Source organism: Hyaena hyaena, unplaced genomic scaffold (assembly GCF_003009895.1).
Source record: "Hyaena hyaena isolate Hyena2069 unplaced genomic scaffold, ASM300989v1 scaffold_497, whole genome shotgun sequence".
NCBI lineage: Eukaryota > Metazoa > Chordata > Mammalia > Carnivora > Hyaenidae > Hyaena > Hyaena hyaena.
Window position 1 is genome coordinate 1,225,935 of NW_024081130.1, and position 16,791 is coordinate 1,242,725.

At 41.6% G+C, this 16,791-nt stretch overlaps 1 protein-coding gene across 1 annotated transcript in view; it reads right to left on the reverse strand.

The window, feature by feature from the left end:
* STXBP6 (syntaxin binding protein 6) overlaps positions 1-16,791 on the reverse strand; it is a 243,924-nt gene that overhangs the window by 205,255 nt on the left and 21,878 nt on the right. The gene's annotated exons all lie outside the window — the stretch shown is intronic.

Here is a 16,791-nt window from a genome sequence, read left to right on the forward strand (position 1 = left end):
GAACATGAGATGACTTGCTAGAAAAGCCCAGGCATCCGACTTTCCAAATCTAAATGCAACAAGTCACCTGAAGCAGATATTTAAATCATTTCACTGTGACACACTTAGTGTTGAGAAAAGTAACAAACAAGCCTCCAGTAAAATATGAGTTTGCTCATAAACACAAAAACTTATTTAGTATTTAACATCTACTCCAACAAGGAAATCTGTCTTTCACTAAGAGCTCTGAAACCCTTGACATATTCTCTGCCTCACTCCCACACTGAACCACAAAGTAATTATGAAGCACCTGAATGGTGACGTGGGCTCGGATCCAAGCTTCCTATATGCTGACACTTTTTTCCAGATGGTACCTGAGGCTGTCAGGTGCTTCTTACGTTTGTAAATACTCAGGCCCATTACGTAAGGCTGCTAACTTCAGAAAGCCAAGGAGATTTGGTTCGAAAGCACACGTCTTTTTCTTATGGTAGAAACTCTTCCACGTGCCTGGGAAGTGAGTTAATGTTCAGTACTGAAGAGAAGCTACAGTTACCGGCAACAGTGAACAAAGGACAAGTTACCAAGATCAGCTCAACAGAGTGAAACAAAATGAAAATTCCCTTGAGGACCAAGAACCATGAAATCCAGCGGTTTTAAGGAGCCATCTTTTAGATATTTGTATACTATTCAGTGAGGGGAAAATGAGAGTCCCAGCCTTAAGGCACTACTATTCAGTGTTGAAAACTGTAGGGTGCTTTCTTGTAGGATTTGACTCAATTAATGGCAAGATGAAAAAAGGTACTTCTGAGCTACATGGTCAAGCAGTCATCTGGATCTTGGGTTCAGAAATAAGTAGGAAATCGGGGCGCCTGGGTGGCTTAGTCGGTTGAGCATCCGACTTTCGCTTAGGTCATGATCTCGCGGTTCGTGGGTTCGAGCCCCGCGTCGGGCTCTGTGCTGACTGCCAGCTCAGAGCCTGGAGACTGTTTCTGAGTCTCTCTGACCCTCCCCTGCTCGTGCTGTCTCTCTCTCTCTCTCTCCTAGAAATAAATAAAAATATTAAAAAAAAAAAAGAAATAAATCGGAAATGCATGAGTTATTGAATTCCACATGCCAAGTAGGCTTTTCTCTGGTTGGCTGAAATCTTCAAAAGTTAACACTCTAATGAGTAACTGCTGCATCTTGGCCAGATGGTTTTCTGGTTACTGTGACCAGAAAAACAACTACTCAAAGCATTATTTCTCATTATACCATGGAGCTATAGCAACCACTCATCCTGCCTCAACATCTGTTTTTCCCTTTTGGAGGGCCATTCCACTTGAGAAAAAGAAGAGCTAATTTTACTTGGTGGCCCCTAAAATGTACATGTCTAGCATAGCAGGCAGTGTTTACAGCTTCTAAGCTTTAATTAATCATAAGTTTTTGGACAGCAGAGATTCTATTTTATGGAGGGAAATACTGCATAAACATCTACATTCAAATTCTGGTTTTGCTACTTATTAGTTGTGAGACTTGGGGCAGAACACTCATACATAAAAATAAAGCTGAAAAATAAAGGAAGCTAATTTATAAGGGCACCAATGAGTCCATGTACGTGGTAAGAAATGTAAAGATGATCCTAGAACAATAGTTCTCAAGTTTCTGATCCTAGGACCTCTTTATATTTATAGAAATTATTGAACACTCCAAAGAGCTGATCTTAGAAAATTCTAGAAAACATAAAAAATGTACACACACATTTCCACAGCCAACATGTGGTCTCTTGAAAACTTCAACTATACACATGTGAGAAAATGAGAGTAAAAAAGGTAAATAATATCTTAGGCCTATTATGAAAATTGTTTTGGCTTCATGGACTCCTTTATAGGGTCTCAGGAAACCCCAGGCAGCCTGAGTGTGGTTCTCACACTTTGAGAACCACTAGCCTAAAATACCTTAACATATATAAAGCAGGGAAGCTGTCAAAGAAGGTGAATCACATAAAAAAGTTCAGGAGCCAACACAGAGGGGCTCCCATTGGTCAAAGATGAGACAATTTTAGTATCAGTAAGAATTGGAATGAACTGAAACATGAATATTTGTGAACTCGTGAATTCTTTTTATTTTTAAAATTAAGTTTATTTATTTTGACATAGAGAGAGGGAGAGAGAGGGAGGAAGCATAAGTGGGGGAGGGGCAGAGAGACAGAGGGAGAGAGAGAAAATCCCAAGCAGGCTCCATGCCATCAGCATGGACTGATGGCTCGACCCTACAAGCCATGAGATCATGACCTGACCTGAAACCAAGAGTCAGATGCTCAACCGACTGAGCCACCCTGGTGTCCCTGAATTCATGAATTCTTAATGAAACATACATACACTTCCCCTTCCTCTCCCCAACTCTGTGTCTCCCTCAATGGCTACCTTTGGAGAATACTACTCATTAGTTTGCTAATGGAGCCCACGGTACCTTATGATAACCAAACAGCTGGTTAGCAGGAGTTTCTTGTTATAGAACTATTCTAGGTGATAAATGAAGAAATGATTAAAATGAAATAAGACTTTGAAACCCATAATGGATTGATGGATTTAGGCAGAAACAATTGCCACTGACTGTGAACATACCAACATATCACACACACACGCACACACACAGTGAACTGTTGTTAATTTAAGTGCCTCCTGGTGGGAGTACACATTACAATCATTATAGTATTATTGACAAGATATGGAAACTGAATTTGATTCAGCCTCTAGATGCACCTACCAGTTCACAAGAAATACAGTGTCTAGAGGAATATGTTAAAGAGGGACGTTTAACATTTAACTCCATGGGATGTGATCAGCAAAGTCCAGGCTATGGGAAACTTGGAAGAATAAAGGCTCTGGTTTGGCCAAAAATAAATTGGAAGGAAAGACAGTGGAAGGCGAGCCTATAGATTAAAAGGAACTGAAGAGGCATGTCAACCAAGGCAACGTATGGACCTTTTGGGTCCTTATATAAACTGAAAAGAAAAATAAGGAAAACAGATAATGTGACTAGATATTCCATATTCAATTATACCAGAGAAGTTCTTTAAGTATGATGTCAGTATTGAAAGAAAGAAAAAGTCCTTACTTTCAGAGATGTGTACAGAAATACTTACAAATGAAATAATAAAATGTCAGGGATTGGTCTCAAAGTAATCCAGGGTCTGGAATCGGAGGTTGGGGTCTAGGCAAAGGAAGACCACAGACTGATCATTGTTGACATTGTGAGAAAGGCACATGGGGTCCATTATAATATTCTTTCTACTTCTATATATATTTAAAATTTTCCATACTAAAAAAATAAAACAGAAGTAGCTATGGAAATGTCATCCTGTCTTCTCCAGCAATTCCGTGAGATGTTTAATGGCAGGACATGGCTGCTCTGCTTTTGAGCACCCATGGTCCAGAGCACTGGGTATGTATTCAGGGAGGTGCCAGCCAGAGATGTGGAAGCTGACTTGGGACAGGGCAGGGGCAGCAAAGAAGTCCTAAGCCAAGCCACTTGTCTCTTGAACCAGTGACATCTTTCCAGGATGTCCAGGAACCAAAAATGTATTTTCAGTATGATCATAACCCAAAAAGTTATTGTGATAACTTTTATTAAGAATTGGCCACACTTCAACTACTGATACTGTACAGAATTACTATTATTACAGTGTCTTGTTCCATCAGACTTCCAATATTTTCAGTTAGCTCTGTAATTTGTCTTACACGGGTAAGTACCATGGAAGTTTATACCCAGTTCCTAAGAAATATAAATAAAAACTTGACACAGAATAAGGTAGAACTCTTCACAGAAAAAGAAACTGTATGAAAACAGAGAGAGGTTTTTTTTTTTTGTTTTTTTCTCCTGGCTATAGGGACTATGGAAGTTGCTTTTCTTTGCTTCTATTTCTCAGAATTGTCCAAAGTTTCCGTAGTTACTGTATTGTTTTAAATGTGGGAGGAAATCCAATAAACTTTATTTTTTACATCACTAATAATATCAAAGCTCTATAGATAGCTATTTATAAATAATAGTATTTTATTTGCTGTATTGCTTGTGACCCTTTCTGTGGCTGGGATAAAGGAAGACTATTTTAATAATGAAGAAAATATTAGAAACGATCACTGAGGAATTTTCAAATCAAATTATGAAAGCAATATAAGAATACCCTTTTTATGGGTGCCTGGGTGGCTCAGTTGCCCTTTTTATGGGTGCCTGGGTGGCTCAGTTGGATAAGCAGTCAACGTTGGCTCAGGTTATGATCTTACAGTTCATGGGTTCAAGCCCTGCATTGGGCTTTGTGCTGACAGCTCAGAGCCCGGAGCCTGCTTGAGATTCCGTGCCTCCCTCTCTCTTTCTGCCCTCCCCTGCTCATGCTCTGTCTGTCTCTCTCAAAAATAAACAAACATAAAAAAAAGAATACCCTTTTTATATTTGGGAAGGGGGAGATATTCTTAATTTTTTCTTCTACAAAATAAAGGAAAACTTATTTTTAAAAAAAAAATCACAAGTGGATAACTCAGCTCAAGGAGATCTCTTTAAGTTTCTTCTAAAACCTTAACTGTAGGAAGGTGGGGGCCTCTGGGACCTGATGAAGGGGCTTTGTCCTGATGCCCTGGCTATTACCTTGACCCTGCTCCCTTCCACCAGCTCAAGGAAGAAAAAGGAATTCAGTTCAAAGCCAGGATTCTACCCCTGTTAACACCATGTTAGCCAAAGGAAGATGAGTCCCACAAACAAAAATGAATTTTTTCCTTTTTTAGAGAAAAAGTTCCACTCAGATAAAGATCCTTCAAGAAACAGGCAACGACTCAGAACCCTCTGCTAGCTTCAGTTATTTCACACGGAAAATAAGTGGAAGAACATGTGCACCAGTGACGATTAAAAATTGAACATGAAAAAAAAAATGCTGGAAATTTGTCATGGATAATGGTTATGTTTTCCACATGGGTCTAATTAAACTTGATTTAGACTACATAATGCCTTTTGTTTTTAACCTTGTTACTAAATAAATAAAGAACAGGAAAAAGAAGCTGAACGGCTACTTCTCCTGTGCTTTATATATATTGTGGGAGGCTGCAAAGTGAAAGTCAAAATGACTCTGTGTATGTCAGTGTAACCTTGTAGCTAAGAGTGTGAGCTTTGGACAGCATTGCCAAGGTTAAAAATAACTGATCTGCCATTTATTAGCTGTGTGACCTTGGACAAGCTGTTTAGCCTCTCTGTGCATCAGAGGTTTCTCACCTGCAAAATAAAGATGAGAGTGGGAGAGTCATAGGGTTGTTGTAATAACTAAGATGAAAAATGGAAAATGCTTTGCATGGTACCTAGATCACATACATGTTCCACAAATGCTACCTACTATCCTTATTATAACCTAATATACTTTCATTCTACTCTTCCCCCTTGTTTCACCACCAAACCTCTAATTCTTTAGCCTCATCAGTGAATACTGTGATATGTATGAAATCATGTCTATCTTCTCCAGAACAGAAGTTAACTTTATCTCTAGGGGGAAAAAAACAAAAATGGAAATAGATTACTAACCTTCAGTTTGTGCCAATCATGAATGGTAGCAAAGTCCTAACTCCTAGAACCGTAAAGAATCTGTATCTGAGGTCCTAGGCAATCCTTAGAATTAAAGAGAGTGACTTTCTGATTCTTCCAAAATTCGTGTGGGGATCTATTTTCCAATGACACCAAATCTCTGTCTCTTTTGAGAAAAAAAAAAGACATTCAGACAATCCGTGACAATAAGAATGATTGGGAGAAACTGACATCATTCTAGAGAAAGGAACACAAATCTTAAGAATGAATACTTGCACATCAGAGGCACCTGGGTGGCTCAGTTTGTTCAGTGTCTGACTCCTGCTCAGGTCATGATCTCACAGTTCATGAGTTTAGGCCCTGTGTCGGGCTCTGTACTGGCAGCTCAGAGCTTGGAGCCTGCTTTGGATTCTGTGTCTCCCTCTCTCTCTGCATCTCCCCAACTTGTGATCGCTCACGCGCTCTCTCTCTCACTCTCTCTTTCTTTCTTTTTTTTTTTAAATATTTTTATTTATTTCTAGGAGAGAGAGAGAGAGACAGCGTGAGCAGGGGAGGGTCAGAGAGAGAGGGAGTCACATACTCTGAAACAGGCTCCAGGCTCTGAGCTGGCAGTCAGCACAGAGCCCGACGCGGGGCTTGAACCCACGAACCGCGAGATCATGACCTAAGCGAAAGTCGGACGCTTAACAGACTAAGCCACCCAGGCGCCCCTCTCACTCTATCTTTCAAAAATAAATAAACTAAAAAAATAATACCTGCACATCAAACATAGCTTTTACTCCAAAGAAAATGCTAAGTGTGTTTGTACTATCGGGGGATTCTTGGGTTGTGAACTTACTTTACTAACAGGGCATGAAAAGGGCAGCTGAAATCATACACACACACACACACACACACACACACACACACACACACACACCGTAGGAAGGGACAAAACTTAACAAAATTTAATATATTCTCAGGTCTGAGGAGTAGAAAAGGAGAGGTGGAATGGGATTCACACATGCTTCAGGCTCTAAATATATGGGAATTGGTATGAGAGGTAAAAACAAAGTTATAAGCCTTACAATGAAGAAAAGAGCTTGGTGGATGAAGGAGATAAAGGAAATTTGAGGTGAAGGCTCTCTGGTTTTGCATAGTTGCATAGTTGCACTTGAGCTGAAATGCATGTAATGAGACAAATCTTTTACTCACTGGAATTACTGGAAAATAACCAGTGTTTATTTGGCTAGTAGTTAGGACTAAAAGTGAGGGGTTCCTGTCCCACTGCTGCCACAATGTGGGTAGAACTTTGATGTTTGAAGGAGAAAGAATACGAAGTAGGGTGAGAACCAGTGAAAGCCAGTGAAAGATGTGGTGTGTCCACCAAACTGTGGGTCTTCAAGTCTTCACAAAAGGCCCCTGCATGGGACCAGATGAGCCACAGAGGCCCGGGTGGAGGGAGGTGCTGTGTTGGGAATGCACGTGAGTGACACAGACAGCTCTTTAAGGAACTCTGAAGTTCAGAGACAGAGGGAGACAATGAGGAAGGAGGACACAGGAACATGTGGAGTTACCAGACGGCTTTGGGTTGAGCCAAGCTTAACTAAAAAGTCTCCAAAGGGTAGGGAAAACCAGTTGATACTTAGCTACTAAGATAAAAAGTTGGTGGTATAAGAAAAGGATGCAAAGGCATTCAAAGACTGGAATTCCAAGAGAACCTAAATATCATGGTCATATGACTAAGGGTGGCCCTGGGCCATAATGCATCCCAACGACTCACCAGGCTCTATTGGGGACACCAGAGAACAGGAGGACTTGATTGTTTTTCCCAGGGCTGAGATCAGCTCAGTTGGGGCAGATAGCACAGTGGTTAAGATCGCCAAATGGGAAGGTGAAGTGCCTAGCTTTGAACCTCAGCTTGCCATCTATAGTTCTAATTCAGTGCTTGTTTGGTCTGCTCAGTCATCCCTCTCTGAATTTTCCCTCTGTCCCAATGCTTTTGGTGGTGGGTCACCAAACGACCTTCTCCCCGAGGAAGGCAATCCAGGACTTCCCTGCGATGTATAGCACAATTATATACTGTGCCCATCTCAGGAATCTCAGAAAACCCATTGTTAACCCAGTCCTTGTATGTATGCTCTTGGGTTCTGTCATCAGGATGCTGTATTACCTCTTTATTTTCCCATCATTCCTGTAGTATACACAAATGGGACTCCCAGAAATTCTCAAGACCATCTCAGACCTCGGCCACTGCCAGTGGCTTCTCACTGGGATGCAGCTCATACCTTACACAGCTACTTACTGAGTGCCTAACCCAGGCCCAGGTAGCAATGCACTAGAACCACAGACTTCCCACAAGCCCCAGGGGCCTCCCTGAGCCCAGGCTCTTCTCTCTCACTCTTTGCCAGATGCATTCTCAAAGCAGTGACCTTTAATATTAGGGGTGGCTATAATTATCCCTAGCACCTCCTGCCCCAAACTCTCCTGGTTTTTCAAAGCACTTGACCCAGAAATTAATTGAAACAGGACCAGATACAGAAGCCAACCATCAGAGAGGAGAAATGTGATAAAATATCAGGGGGCCAAACCTCTTTATTTTATGTTCTTCTTTGACATTAATACTCAGCATTAAGATACCCTCTGGACACTGTCCCTATCCTCCTGCCTTTCCACACTCCTCCCTCAAGAGTGACTTTTCAGAGTCACATACTTTGGTGTGGGGGGAAAAATCCCAATATCAGAGCCCAGGGAGCTGCATGCTGGTCCCAATGTGCCAACATAAACAGTGCAGCCTAGGGACAGTCATCAAATGTCTCTAAGCCTTGGCTTCCCTCTATATAATGTTTTATTATTTTTTCTTAAATAGTTTATACTACATAATGGTTTAGATACTGAGCCCTGTTTCCTGCCAACGATAATGCTCTAGGAGTCCAGGGTCCCCGTTTTATTCTTTGGCTGGTCTAAGTGTAGGGAACTACCATGATATGAAAATGCTGAAGATCAATTCATGCAGGAGATAAGTTCTTAATTTATGAACTTCCTCGGTGTGGGATCTTTCTGACCAGCTGCTCAGGCCCCAGAAGAATAGCTATGATCCACTGGGTGTTGTATGGAAACCAATTTAACAATAAAGTATATAATAAAAAAAGAGGTAAAAAAAATAATAATAAACTTGGTCATAGTCATCTAAAAAAAGAATAGCTACCATTACTGGCTACTACACTGTTCTTAGCAGTTTGCAAATTCAACAGAGACTTCCTAAGGAATCTTAAGGAGGCTAAGCCTTCTTGGCTACAATTTAACTCAGCCCTCTTCTGCTCTGTCAAGTTTGAGAAGCAATGCTTGGTGAACTTGCAGGTCTTTTCCCACTTTACATGCTTTATAATACCTCCTAAAGATGTACGCAAAAGCACAGGAGAAACGTATAAGCTGTAAGAAGACTCATCTGTAGAATGAACTACAGCTTTCAAAAAAAAAAAAAAAAACCACTAAGAACAAAGCAGGTGGTTTAGTTATTCTGAGAGCAAGAAAAAATGATCAAGACAGGGCCAAAACTATTGCTTGGGTAAAATAGTATAAAACAGCAGATGTCAAGGACATGCCATGCTTATCAGCAACTCTGTGTTCCCTTTAATGGAGAAAAATGAAGCAATCCTTACAGGCCCAGATGGGAGAACCCGAGTGTGGAGTCTTGAACACTCCAGGGTTTAAAGAACTTTCAGACTGTAAGCCGTGTGTTGGGTAAAGTGATTCTTGCCTTGAGAACAGTGCGAGGGAAAAAAAAATCCAAGGTCTCTTACAACGGTAATCTATAAACCCATCACAGAGCTAACTTACTAAATTATACAATCAACAGGCAGAGCCAGGAAAGATCTCACATCATGCTGGACTTGGTTTTGGCCTCACTGGGCTGGGACAAATGGATGAGATGTGGAGGAAAGGGAAGAGAGGCACTGGGATGGGGCAGAGGAGGGTTGAATAAACAGGTCCTTGGGGAAGAACACTGAGAGACAGCAGAGAGCAGAGTGAGTGGCTGGTTGGCACCAGAGCCCTCTCGGCTACAAAACATTTCATTCTGTGGCTTATATTCTGAGCACTGAGGGACTTCTTCCACTCTCTTTCCTCATCATCCTTGGCCTGAAAACATGGACACTGGCTCCGTGCTTTGTCATTACCTAATCTTTTCAGAATGTGTAACGAATAGATGCTGTATCTGAAAGCCTGCATGCTTCAAATGTTTTTTTTTTTTTTAAGAGATTATAGACTTGTGCATCTTGATTACTTGATGAGGATTTTTATCACGACCTTCGGGATGTTTTGAGATTATCCGATTTAGCATCTTATTATAAAACCCAAGTGCTGTGTTTTTTCTTGGTGAGCCTTTCAAACTCTTTTTCCCTTTCAAGTCTGAGGAATGCTGGCTCTGATACCTTACCATTCAGAGAAGTATTTTTTGGGCTCTCAGTTTACTGCTTATAAACTACAGACTGGTGGGCTTGCTCAGCTCTAGTTACTGCCAAAGCACGACACACATTACCAACGACAACAGATGTCTCCGACATAGCTCCTACTTACCCTCCCTTCAAAGCTCATCCCAGTGGGAGCCCCAGGGGACTCAGCTGAACGTGGCCTCCTCCTGAAGATTTTGATTGCACCATCAGTCCCCTTCAGAAGCAACATGACCACATAAGGCAAAGGAGACCAAATCATTCCAGCAACTAAAGATGCTGGAAACTCGAGAGCTTTAAATGGTCTATGTTTTCTGTAGGAACACAAAGTGATCAGAGACACATTTTTCCTGATAAAATATCACTCTCAGGACATACTACTGAAAGAGAGGTGGGCCCCAAATCATTTAAATATACCCTCCCAGCTGAATTCCCCACTGAAATCAAAGGTTTCCATTAAGTAACAGCCAACCCAATTACCTCATCTGAACCTCGGCCGAAAAGTCTTTCTGCCTCCCTTAATCCTGCAGTCAGCGTGGCTGACCTGAATATGCAAACCCATGGACACCCTAGTCTCTATTCGCTTGACTGCCTCACCTCCAGCGACCATTTCCTCCACTCCACAGGAGCCAGCCACGGCCCAGTCAAACATCTCGCCCTCTGACTAAAATAGCCACGGCTTCAGTTGCCTCATTAAAATTCCCTTCACAGGGATCAACCATCAGGGTCTCCTCAGAAGTTCCATTTCACAAGCCTTCTTACTCAGCTGCCTTTCTAAATGCCACCATTCCCATAACACACTTTCCCTAACATCGCTGCCAATTGCTCAAAACTGACCTTGCTCACCCTTGTGCCAAACTCCAGCCTCAGAGGACACCCACTGTAGCTGCGTCTGGGCCCACAACGGAGCACCTGGGCCTGGGAGAAAGGGTACACGGGCAGACGTGTCACGTGAAGGCATCGCTCTACACGAACACCAACTGCAAATGAATTCTCTGCAATGCTGGATGACCCTACCACCTTTCTCCACAGACTCACTCTCTCCTTGTCCTCAACTACTATTTCGCTTTCAAACTGCAACCCCTTCTTACACACTTCTCCACTCTATTCTCAGATGACCTTGCCTCGTAACAGAGAAATGGAACCCCTCACTCAGCAACTTCCTGATGCCAGACCAACCTTCACCCCTCCCAGCCTTCAGCTTCTGCCCTCCTGTTGCAACCCGTTGCCTTCTCTTATGCAAGGTCAACCACTCCACTTGGGCTTTAGATCCCACCCCGTCCTACCTTCTCAGACACACACACTCTGTTACCGCTGCTCTCTCCTTTTTATTTAGTCCACTACTCCCTTTCAACCAAAGCCTTCCCATCAACACTTCAACATCTTATGTCCTACCTTTAAAGCACTCCACCTCACCCACCTATGCCTCTAGAATAATGCCTTATTTCTTTACTTCCTTCACAGGAAAAATAAAAACTGTCCTCCTTGAGTGCATCCCTTTTTCATATTCCATTCATTTTTCAAAAACCATTCCAATCTGGCTTGGCTCCATCTCTCCCTGCAAAAGCTCCAGTGTAGGTCAATAATGACCTCCGTTGCCAAATTCAAATGAGAATTGTTCATTCATCTTATCTGACATCTTGACAGTGTTTGGCAATGCTCATTACCCTCTCCCTGAAATGTTCCTTACCTTGGCCTTCACAACTAATGCTGTCCCTCTTTTCTCTTCACAAGCTTGTCCCCCTTTACCTGTTCCTTAGGGTTCAATCTCCCCAAAGCTTGAACCTAGGCCCCCTTTTTCTTTTCACTCTATATTAGTGATCAAAAGCTCAACTATCCATGAGGGTAAACAAGTAATACAACGAAGTGAAGCAAAGTGGACTTTCACTCCCTTCTCAACTCTACTTTAAAACACTGCAGAACAAACCAGATAACCAGCAACAGACCCTGGGCATCAGGAAGATGTACAGACTGTAATAAAATGGAGAGCTGGTGTTTCTACCAGAATGACAATTAGCCAGAAGTACTGAGTGCTACATGAAAACTCATGATTTTTAAACCTTGGCAACTGTATCAATTAAGATTTCTTTATGGTGCAAATAAAAGAAATCCTGGTAACACCAAAAGGAGACTTAATTAACTCTTTTAACTGAAAAGCATAAAGGTGCAGCTGACAGTGGCCTAGTTTCTCTGTGTGGATTCTGGATCTCCTCTGTCGTTCCTATTCCCAGATAAGCTCACCCTATGGTAGCAAAGCAGTTGTTAGACTTCCAGACCTCCAGACCACATCCTGCCAGGTTTACGCAGAAAGCAAGACAAATTCTCCTCCAGGAGCTCCCCTACAGTCTCCAAGTTCCCTCCGATTGGGCCAACATGGATTATGAAGCCATTCTTGGGCCAACCACGTGGCTAGGCTACTCTGGGAGTGACTGGCCGACTCTGGGTCACACATTTCATTGGCAGCCAGGGGTGGGACTTCATCTAAAGCACAAGGTCTGAGATTGGAGGATATGAAATTTCTTAAGAAGAAATTAGGGTGCTGCTATCAAAAGAGAAAATATATTCTAGGCAGCCAAAAACCCATAAACATGCGACAGCAACTTGTTCAAATATTTTAAAAACACTGCACAGGCCAAATAAAGCAGGTTTGCTGGCTGAAGGTGGCTTGTCAACCTCCAGTTCCAATCCTCCTTTCTCCATTTGTCTCCTAGGTGATCTCATCCAAGACTGAGCCAGTGCTTACCATCTCTATACCAAAAATGCCACATTTTTATCTCTGACTCATAAATTCAACTGCCTACTCACCATCTTCACTTGGATGCCTCAAATGCATTTCCAATGCAATTGTGTCCAAAATGAATCTAATAACCCTCCACCACTCCTCCACCCAAAGCAGGGGAGGGGGGGCAGTAAGGGGCGACAAGACCATCGAGACTGGGGTATTGTTTGAAAAGAAAAAAACAATCGGGAAGTCAAATGTAAGACTCCATTAAAATTCCTTTTACTTCAAATATTCAAGAAAGGCATTTGATATCTTAATTCACATAAATTTGCAATTTCCATTTTCCACCTCTTCCCAATTTAAAGACACACAGAAATATGGGTTCACACCAAAGGGAGAAAGATTGTCAAGGGCTTTCCAAAGGTGCTTTTGCTTGCTTGTTAGCACAGCTATACTGTTCTAGCAAACATCTGATTTGATCCTGACAACAACCCAGGAGGCTGGTAAAGCATATTTCCATATTTCATCAAATAAGCAATCACTGATTGTAAGATGCAACATTATTTTATGCACCACTATATTAGAAAAACACCACAAATTAAACCATAACCTATCATGCACAGGAAAACACATCTTGTTTTCAAATATATTAAAATGTAAAAGAAGCAAAAATGTTATGTCTTACAATCTTTGAAAAACACTATCATAAGCCTCACTTTTCAGGTAAGGAATCAGAGGCTCTGAGACTTGCTCAAAATTGTAATTAGTAACTTGAAGAATGGACATGCACCCATGGGGGCCAGTTTCCCATCCGCCACTCCCCCCTTCCCCCGCCCAGACTAGTCCCTAGGTTTGAATGATCTGCAGAGTTTTTTCTGAGGCCCCAAAAGTTCTGGTACAAAGTTGGTAAAGGAAAATCAGAACTGAACCAACTCAATAAGTGCTTTTACATTGACAGGGATTCTAAGACTGAGGATAATTTAGACCTCTCTAGCTCCTAGACTGCCTGGGAAATACTGCTAACATAAATAGCAGTAGATGCCAGGTGTGTAAGAAAATGATTACATCATTAATTTCCCTGCTAATTCTGTAGGACGGGCACAGAAACTCACGTTTAACTATAAATTTTAAGTGTAATTCCCAAGATGATTTTTCCTTGTGAAGTGATATTACTGGGCACCTAGTCAAGCTAAAACTTTGTTCTTTATAAAGAAATATGTCCGTTTAACGACTTTGTTACTGTTTCAAAAGCCCATTTGGAAAAGTGCCATCTTCTACTTAATTACCACATACATAATCGCAAAGCAAATGTGTAAGCCTAACAGTTCTAATCAGTCTGTGCAAGAAGCCTTTTGACTTGAATACCCAACATTCATTTAAAAAAAAAATTGTTTCAAAGGCAAGGAACTTGGTGTGTGAGATCTAGATAAGATAGAATGGGCTGAATTGATGACCAAGTTTATTTAAATGCAATTGTTTTTATATTTTGTATTCCCCACAGCACCTAGAACAGCGCCTTAAACACAAACTGCCTAATAAGTACACATGATGAGATCCACAGTAAGACAGAGGATAGTCCCTCTGTTTTTGCAAATGTTCCTTCTTCCTAGGTCTGTTCTGGATCCGGAGGAGAAACAGTCTGGCAAATTCTTGGTGGTGTCTATTGTGAGTATATCTTTGTACCAAAGGCACATCAAATTTAATGCTGGAAGCCCTCAAGGAGCTGACAGTCTACCGAGGACAAACCTAAGAGATATGCAGGTAGCAGATTATTTTTAGGGATGCTTATAACTGAGCAATATACTAAAAGGTTTTAATATCATGTCCAAACACCACTGGATGTAGAATTAGGAGAGCTGGTGCTGTTAGTTGTTAGATATGACCTTGAACAAGTATGTTCTCTGAATCTGCTTCCTTAGTTATTACCTACCCATCCCTCAGGGCTACTACAAAATAAATTAAGACAGAAGAGAATCTTCTGCAAACCCTAAAGCATTATATAAAGCATTATTAGGGATACCAGTAAAATGTCCTATTGCCTAAAACACTGCAGTGATTTCTCTTTTGAGGTCCCTTAAAATGAAGGCAGAAGGCTCTTTCAAAAATTCAAACCCAACTATTCATTCATTCCCAGGTTTAAAGACTTCTTATTGGCAAAGGATAAATTCTCAACTGTTTGGCTTGGTGGATAAGGCTCTTCAAAAATTGGCTCCTTTGCAGCCCCATCTCTGGTTTTACCTTTCAAAGACCACAACAAGTATACAATTGTGGCCTGATCACATTCCCTTTCACACTTCTTTGCCTTTGCAATTTTGGTGGCCTTCCTGAATGTGATTATCATAAGACACCCAGGACTCCACAGATGGCTTTTAAAGTACTTTCCACATCATCATGAGGCTCTGACCTTCTCTAGGGCAGGGGGGTGGGTGGCGTGTGTGTGCAATACTTTACCCTTCTCCATACCTCTTGCAAAGCTCAGCCCATAGCAGCTCAGAAAATAGTCCTTGAGTGACAGCAAGGGAGATCCTCATTTGCATAACACAAAAAATAGTGCCAAGGAGAGACTCTCAAGAGATGGTTGTCAACTGAAAAAAGGCTTAGAGGCCCTAATAAAAATACTACAGGTCCACAGCTCTGATCCAAATGCCCTAAGGGCAGATGTGTTTTGGAATCCGAAAATTTTGACATTTTAGAAAGGTGAAATGTACCTTATGCTCTCGGTAGGGTGTAGGTCAGCACTCTATAGGCAAACACAGTAATACTCCTGCAGGGAAACTTACGAATAACCACAGCTAAATGAGATAATGAGTGAGCTAAATGAGATAAATGAATACACAGACTCATTCGTTCAAGTCAGAGCTCACCACCAAATGGGTGATGAGAGCTTTCAGAGCCTTGTGGATTCTGGAATTAGACAGAAGGGACAGTGATTTGTATACATAGCTCTTTCACATCCATCTTCTTGTTTGCTCAGAAATCCATTACGGCAGGACTGACCTATATTCAGGCAACAAAGAAAAGTGGCCGTACACCCATACATCAGCAGACAGGCTATGAAACACACTGAGAAGAAGGGGTTCGGAGGCACACCCCAATGGTCATCATCACTGACAAAGGTAGCAGTTTCTCAGAACAATAACAAAACAACAACAACAATAACAAAAATTGCTAAATCCAGCACTGAAAGACCAAGTAGAAAAAGCAATAATATACAGGACAGGAAATAAATGTGTGAATGATTCTGCAAATAAATAAATATTGGTAGGAACTCTGATCACTGATTTTTTTTTTTTTTTTTTTACAAATAGTTTATTGTCAAATTAGTTTCCACATAACACTCAGTCTGATCACTGATTTCTAAATGCCTCTCCAACTGGGGGCACCAAAATGCACATATACAAACAATGGCATTCTGAAGCCAAAATCGAGCTGTCCCAGACCAACTGACTTGCTTCCATCCGGAAACAGAAAGAGCAGTGCATGCCACCCGCTCTCTGGGACTGCAGAAAGGAACAGAATAACACTTTTTGCAAATAAATATATATGGAGAAATATGTGTATTTGTTTTTAAACAACTAGAAAGACCCTTTGTGTAACACCACATGTGAGAAACTTCCTTTAGAACCAAATGCTGGCAGGAATAAAAGTGTCCCTAAGAAATGGGGGAAATGCTTTCCTTTCTAAAAAGAAGTACTACATAACAAGGAAGACGAAGGAGAATGCACACTCTCTTTTCCAATGACTTCTAACACCTAACACCTATTTGTGTTTACCTATGAATCTAAAAGTTTTCATTTCCAGGAGGAGGCTGAAGCCTCAACATTTTTTTTAAAAACAGTTGATTTATTGAGAGAGAGACAGACAGAACATAAGCATGGGAGGGGCAGAGAGAGGGGGAGACACAGAATCCGAAGCAGGCTCCAGGCTCCAAGCTGTCAGCACAGAGCCTGATGCGGGGCTTGAACTCACGAACAGCGAAATCATGACCTGAGCCACCCAGATGCCCCTCAGTATTTCTAACAGGCCCCTCTTCCTCCCATCACACACCAGAGGTCAATAAAAACAGCGGTGGCCACCATTTGCCCTACTGAGCTTTCACTATGTACAAGGCAGCGCAAT